Here is an 8,084-nt window from a genome sequence, read left to right as displayed (position 1 = left end):
ATGTATGTTTCATTAGATATATTTAATTCATGCAGAGACTGGCTTAGCTGTTAGATGTTTGTGCTCTTTGAAGCAATTAAACAGATAGTGAGTTTAGAAATTTAAAGTGAAGAAAAATTCAGCATTATTGTATCGATCACCACAAATTGGGCAACATAACACATGATAAACTGTTGCGCTCGTTCGGGACCTCTCGCACTGGCTGGACAAAAATACTTGTAAAAGAATTGATAAATAGAATAAACAAGTCAAATGGTTATTGCGTATTGTTTCAATGCCTTACCTGTATATTGTACTTCAAAGTCTGCAGAATTTTCACGCATCTATACTATGACGTAACTTTCTATCCACCGGCTTACAGCTACAAATTGTCTTCGCAGTCTAATGTGAAAACAAATTTAACTATATAGTGTACTGTTCAGTTTTACTTGCTTTAATATTGTGTTCTTGCGAAAGTGAACACAATCTAGCCGTATACTAATACCTTGAATTATTTGTTTTAAAAATGTAGTTCTTTTAATTTTGTTTAACAGTCTTAAAGTTACCAAAAACAACGAATAAGAGATCAATTAAGTTGAAGGTTTTAATCGAAATTTCTGTTACTGGTCAATGATACATTACTTCAATGTTATGAATTGTTTAGGCATATCGCTACGATGTCTGAAAACCGTTATTCGATAACAACAAAATCTACTACAACTTTTTTAAGCGCGATAAGAGAAACAGAAAGATCTGCATCCAGTTGTTTCTGTGTGTTCCAGATTGTTGAAATTTCTGTTAAAGTTTTGGGAACACTCATTGAAGAATATAGGTGTTTCAACGACTATATAGTAATAGGTGTTGAAAGGCAATATTACTCGACTGATTAATGTGATATATTATCTCGTCGAAACAATGTAACAAATTGTTCAATTTCTACTTTCTTTGATATTATTTAATCTGAATATCATCATTTAGAAATGACGTTATTAGATGAAAGATACATACTATTGATTATCGCATTGGTCATTGCTGTTATCACTTGTCTAGACTTACACGTGACATGCGCAAGCTAATCTGATTATCTATATTACAATTCTGACAGCTATAGAAAATGGACAGCTTTAGAACTAAAACCGCCATACATGGGATAAAATCGTGCGTCGCACAGAGATAAGAAATGAGTACCTTCTCGTTTTATAGCTGTTATACCAATCATCATTTCTATGTGTGCTCTTGATGATGGCCTTGATCATGTCATCAGTAAAGTACGATGCGATTTAATTTTCAATATACCTTGTGTATATAGTTCTTAATGTCTTTTTTGTAGAATATTTGTTTACAGGTTTGGTTGTACTATCGTATATAAATACAAAGAGGACTCTAATTTTTCATGCGAATATCGTCTCGTTTTCTTTTATAAATAACTGATATAGCACCAAGTCACATTCACATAATTCTTTGGATTGAAAATGTGTGATAAAATATCATAAATTCAGTCGCACAATTTACTATGCCATTTTGTTGTCATTAGTGCTGGTCAGGTGTTTAATGTTTAGACGTTCCTGTTACTGAATAACATGTTGAACGAGAGTTATGATACCCAAAGAGATAACTATTTCCTTCGACCAACGATTTATGCTGTCGAATACACATGTCACTCTTTAGGCACACATTTGTCTTGCACTGATGTTTTTTGTCAATATGTCATTATACACAAATGTTAATCAGACCTTTGTGTAGATATATACTTTTAGTTACATATATTTATTAGTGCATGTGACCAGGTTTAGCGGTGAGATGTTTTGTGCTATTTGAAGCAATTAAAATGAAGAGTTTAGAAAAAAGTGAAGAAAGATTCGGCATTATAGTATCGATGGAGACAAAGTGGGCGACGTAAAACATAATAAAAAAATTGGGCTCGTCCGGGATTCGAACCCGGGACCTCTCGCACCCGAAGCGAGAATCATACCCCTAGACCAACGAGCCGTAATGAAAAATTATATGTTCCGATAATTGCCTGTTTAATAATGTTGGCCAAACATTTAATGCAGCATACCTCAGTGGATTTTGTCATTACTGTATGGTTTTGCTAGGTTACGGTCGTGTTTTATGATACAGCGTGGCAGAATATATAAATGGCATTGACAGATGTTAAGTGTCAAGAAACCACTTACTAAAAGTCCACAAAATGAACTTATCGCTGATTTCATTACAATTTTGTTGTAATTGCAACATTTTTTCCTCGTTTTCTTTTGGTATTTTTCTCTTGTCAGGTTTTATTTTTCTGTCAAAATATCAGTATTTGTGTTTTAGAATAGCAGTTTGACACATCTAAAATGCAAATGCATACCAAAGTGTGCTATAATTCTTCTATTAAACACTGGAATGGACTTGGAAAAGAAAGGTTGCCAGCGTTTGTTGTATAACTCTTTGTAGTCCGATATAATAGTTGTATGGTAACACCCACTTGTCTTGAAATAACGGAAAAGAATTTTACTTTCATAGAAACGAAAAAGATTTAGTCATTCTCTCGTATATTCAGAGTAACTAAAAATTAATTCAGCTGGGATTACATTCAAATAATTGCAAAAACATGACCTTTGAAACTAAAATTGAGCTGGTTGAACCTTTCCTTTCTTAATAATATATAATCTATGCTTTGAATATTACACTGCTGTTATATTCAACAAAACATTTTGCATGCTAATATGTGTAAGCAGTCTCTGGGGGTGTGATTGTGGCAGTAGAGCAGATTTCTTGGATGCAGAATCGTAAGACATTGGATTTTATATAACGTGTGTACAGCTGTCAATTGTGTTGTTCACGCTGAAAAAGATAGTTATTTTTTCTTGGTGAAAAACTAAAAATTCGGGCATCAGTGGGTATGTAGTGAATAAGGTGGTTCTTGCAGTTTCCCTCGGTAAACTTGAAGTGTCGGGCAATGCATGATGGCTCGTTGATCATCGACAGAGCGAGGGGACTGATAATACTTTGAGGTCGTCAAATGGACTCCACGACTTTTATGTTCCATTTTTTTTTTTGTGTCGGTAGCACTATTTGAATGAAAATACAAAATGTTTCCACATATTCAGGATTGTCAGCTTCTTTTAAGACGGTGTCTTTTTGCCCCTAGAAATGACAGGTTTCCACATCACGGAAGCATCCAGATGTGTGTTCTTGGCTTCTTTTCTGAACGTCAAGATGCTGCTGCTGACGAGTTTTGCTATTCAAGTGCAAATGCACTTTCTCGGACCAACGAATGCATTAAATGTTTACGGGACCTACTCCTGCATCACCGCCTGGATTGATTTTGTCCTCTTCAGGAACTTTGACTTGTAAATACAATTGTCTGTTAGTCAGAATGATGTAATCGTTGGTCTATTCGTGATTTCAAATTATATAGGGGCAGAGGTAATCGAAGATGACACATGTTGAAATTCTATCCATTGGGATTCTCGAATCGTCATCATGGTAGGTGCCATGACAAACAGATCGAGTTCTTCTTTGGATCATTCAAACATTCGCAAGAATCTCGGTGAAACATTTTGTTAAAAAGCAAATATGTCAAATTATTTTGCTGTGCTTCTTTTCTTTTTCTTTCTTTGAATGTGCTGATGAGGTTTGAAGGGGTTTAGACGTGTTTTTCTGCTTTGTCATTGCTGTGGCATAGAAGAGGAACGAATGCCTTGGCCAGAAACGTGAAGCAGATTTATAGGGGTCTGTCGATGAGTAAACAGTTCTGCAGTTTAAAGTTGCACATTATTGCCTTCTCTCAAGAACGCTTATTTGGGACATTGTCGATGATGACATTTTGAGGAGATTCGTTTCCTTGTGTCGAAGCGGCATTTTCAAAGCGTGCAGTCGTCGAGTAAACATCGGTTGTAAGATGGAGGATACCGTACAAGAAGCGCAAGTGAGCCTATTTCCGAAGTCATGTACTCGTTGTCCAGCGACTCCTTGGTACGCAGGTTACAGCGGTTACAATTCACTGGACAATCGTTTTCGAAAAAGTAGTTTCACCGTGGCTTTTTCTTTCCTTTCGATAATGGAATATTTTATCCCACATCTCCTCTTACAACAATGTTGCAACTCTCAAAATACAACTTACTGGCAGGAAGATAATGACGATGTACAAATTTACGGTAAACGTGTTACGTGTTTCCACCTTCTTCGTAATCAGCAATGGCAATATAAACCTTGAAAGGAATGACTCAATAACAGAGCAGCTGCATTAACCACCGCGTTGTACTCCATTACATCGGAAGGCACGTAGATCAAATTCAATCCTTCGTTCAGTTCCACTAAATCGCTTTAGTGGTCGATGTTCTTTTAATTCGGCCTCCTTTCTGCGTCTACCAAAAATATCAAACAAACCGGCAGAAAAAGTGATATGCAACGTTTAGGCATCTGAAATATTAATATTTGAACGACAGGTTATTTTATGGTTCTCGGACAGTACATCACGTTTAGTTTTTTCCAGGGCTTGGCCAAACTGATCATTGATAATAGTGGCAATCGTTTCGACAAGATGTTGAACACTAAAGTAATAGCCTGCATGATTTTTTATGGAATAGACGCTCATCTGAGGATTGGCTGCGTCTCGTCTTTTGGATTCAGAAAATGGATAATAATTTTTATCAAAGTGTTCTTGCACTTTTACGTTGAGGATTTCAACGTTAAACTTCGTTTGATTTCCACTGACCTTCAGGATTAGAGTGCGATGAATGATTTCTACCAAAGGTACTTCCACTGAGTTCTGTAATCCGTCTGTATAGCCTGTGCTAATTTTGGGCGTGAAATAACAAAAGGTGTTGTTGCAAAACACATCCAAAGAACTGTCGCTGGGTAAAGTGAAATAATATTGGTTATTCGTAATTCGATTGTTATGCTTTTTGAGGAGTCACTCGATGTCAATAGAGAATGAGTTTCCAAATGTTTCAAAAAGGGTTTGATGATGCTGTTGTTGTGGTCGTGACTGGCGTTGCCCGCGAGGTTGCCTTTGTTACTGTCTGTTTTATATTTTATTGAAGGATTGTGAAGAAGATAACCGATATAACTGCTGAGTAAAGTTGTACACAATCGTTTGTCTCCTGTTGAAAATTCAAATTAGCAATGGCGGATCCGATGACACAATACACCACAAAGATTTGGCAGAAGAAGACGATTTAAGTTTGAGGTTGTTTTGTAGTTCTTGAAGAAAGGAAATCTGAAAAGGAGAGGACGGTTAATTCTTTTATAGTCGACGACTTGAGAGCGGCAATCCAAGAACCAAACGTTGGTGGATATCCTTTCCAACTTACTTTCACTTCTTCCCATTGTACGTGTTCTTCGACTGCCAATGCTTTCAATATCACACAAGGTCTATTCCAGGTAAGCCGAATCTTTATACTTCCATTTGTGAAGCGACACACCATAACTGAAACATCTGATTTTATCTCCTTCTCCAAAGTAGACAATTTCAGTTTTGCATTATTGTTTGGTTGTAGATTCATAAAGATATTTGGTCCATTTCCCTCGAAACGTTTTTAATCGAGTTTTATAGCTACAGTAAACAGACAAAGCCACAGACAAACAGTGCATTCTTTTTTGACGGGTGCATTTCGCTGCGATGATGGTAGCATCTTAAGTAGTTGCACATACATTGGTGAGATCTGTATTGTAGTACACAAATGGCATTACTTGAACGACGTGGACGACTAAAACAGAATACTCGTATGCATCTCTTCCACTATTATAGAAGCAATGTACACGGTAATGAACGACATTCCTCTCGTATCCGTACACGCACGGACTCGCTTTCCAGTCACAGGTTTAACGACTCTATGTCTTAAATTAAGTGACAAAAAATGCAAAACACTCAAGTTTTGTAAAACTTAGCAAACAATTTAATTATCAAAGTTGAAAATGTGAAAGATTCTTACAGTATTATGAAGTGATCCCAAACTAATCCTTAAAAATGTCCATGAAAGTCCTAAATGAATGAAATGTTCCTTATAAATTTAAAAACTGGAAATGTACTGGTTCTCCAAGAACCGTCAAGTTGTCAAGATAGCGTTTTGCAGAATTTCTTCAATTAATTTATAACAATCCAAAATAGTATTACTGCCCAAATAAGGAGCATTTTCTATTTCCAGTGAACAGTTCACGCCTTTTCCCTCCTGAATAATACGTACGGCATAAAATACGAGTGCAGACTTACCACAGGAACGCAAGAAAAGTGAATGACTCCAAAATTGGAATCTCTCTCTCTCTCTCTCTCTCTCTATATATATATATATATATATATATATATATATATATATATATATATATATATATATATATATTCGCAATAGACCTCACATATCAAAATACATTACTCGTTTTACGTCGAATTAGCATATTCATGTTTTCTAGCCCAACCAATGGGAAGTTATTGAATCCTCCTAGACCATCGAAATCCCACCAGCCAACGAAATCCCATCAGTTCCCATCAGCTAACGAAATCACATCAGCCAACGAAATCCTATCAGCCAACCTATCAGCCAACTAAATCATATCAGCCAACGAAATCCTATCAGCCAACGAGAAATTAAGCCAAAGGCGCCATTTAAGTCTTATTATTAAGATTATAATTAATAACTGTCAACACATACGTAAGCATCTATTTATAGGTCTTATTATGCTTTTAACATATTCAGGTCACGTAGGCAAGACTAACTAAAGAAATCCTGTACTATAAACCCATTCCTATGCTAAGCATATGGACCCCATTCACATAGGAGGCTCCTATTGAGGTCAGTTCGAACACTTTTACTATGTCACCCCAAAACTGAGATCAGCCACCTATAACACTGTTTGAGGCAATACACCCTTAGGGCATTGAGTCCCCCAGATGTAAACATATGGGGCCCACTTAAGACGGGATTTCACACTGAGGCCATATAAAATTTTCTGATGCTCAGGTAGCTCATATAACAATTAACATTGGTCATTTGTACATGAAAAAGAAGAGATTAGCCTTAATGCTACCTCTTCATTGATTAGGGTTTAAGTCATTGGGGCTTATTAAACAGGATTATTTAGATCGAAAAAAATTGCTATTACTAGTTTGGCTTTTCGCGCGCGCACACACACACACACAGACAGATTTCAGTTCGTATACTATTGTAACAAAACTGAAAAGCCATATCTGGCTGGCCAGACAATACAATATTTTGCAAACTTAGTCTAAGTGAATTGGTAAAATAGAAAAAGTTTTACAAATATTTTAAAACAGCTACTACATTTTAACTCTCTCGCTGTGTGGAATCTACTACGCCTAGTGTTGTATGTGTTACACAGACGTGAATCCGTGTACTTAGAAATCTGGATCGATACATTTTAAACATCTGTCACGAAAACTGACAAATCCATTCTGCCTAGCCATATTAGCAATCTTTGTAATTTTGGTGCCAGTTAAAAAAAAATTATAAACCATACTTGGGCTTCTTACTAGATTTATTATTGAGTATGTGTGTGATTTGGATTTTTAACATTCATTTAACAATTTTTTAGTACTATCGCTTAGATATCTGGGGTGTGACAGTTTATAGTGATGTCTAGCATCATGCCGAAGACATGTAGCGTCATGTCCCACCCAGTCACATTATCCTGACACCAGGCCAACCAGTCCTAACACTAACCTCTTAATGCTGAGCGCCTAGCGAGGCAGCCGTTAGTACCATTTTTAGGAGTTTTTTGGTATGACCTGTCCGGGTTTCAAACCCGCGACCTACCGCATCAGAGACTGACGCTCTAACAACTAGGTCACCGGAGCAGTCTGGATTTATACTTGATGTATGTATCTAAATGCAAGTCAGTTCCCTATTCCTAAATATTCGTATACATTCCTAATTTATTCTTCTTTCACTCCAGTCGTAAAATCATACGGATTATAACGGTAATATGGAATGGTCATTTATTTTTTTTTAAAAATAGGATAGTAGTGGTAGTTGGATTCTACATTGTTTATAAGCTACTAATAGGGAAGTAGGGGGAAAGGGAGTTCATTTTTATTTTTATTACATCCTATCCTTGTCATGTGTTGATTAGTAATAACGAGTGCAGCTCAGTTAGAACGG

The 8,084-nt window shown here is 36.4% G+C and overlaps 1 non-coding gene across 1 annotated transcript; it reads right to left on the bottom strand.

Moving 5' to 3' along the window:
* Window positions 1-1,896: 1,896 nt before the first annotated feature.
* On the bottom strand, window positions 1,897-1,968 carry Trnap-cgg (transfer RNA proline (anticodon CGG)). Its single transcript has one exon. It is a non-coding gene; the product is annotated as a tRNA-Pro (tRNA).
* Window positions 1,969-8,084: the final 6,116 nt, after the last annotated feature.

Source organism: Sinohyriopsis cumingii, chromosome 18 (genome assembly GCF_028554795.1).
Source record: "Sinohyriopsis cumingii isolate HCF-2022 chromosome 18, ASM2855479v2, whole genome shotgun sequence".
Classification (NCBI taxonomy): domain Eukaryota; kingdom Metazoa; phylum Mollusca; class Bivalvia; order Unionida; family Unionidae; genus Sinohyriopsis; species Sinohyriopsis cumingii.
Note: the sequence above shows the minus strand (reverse complement) of the source record. Positions and strands in the feature narration are given on the sequence as shown.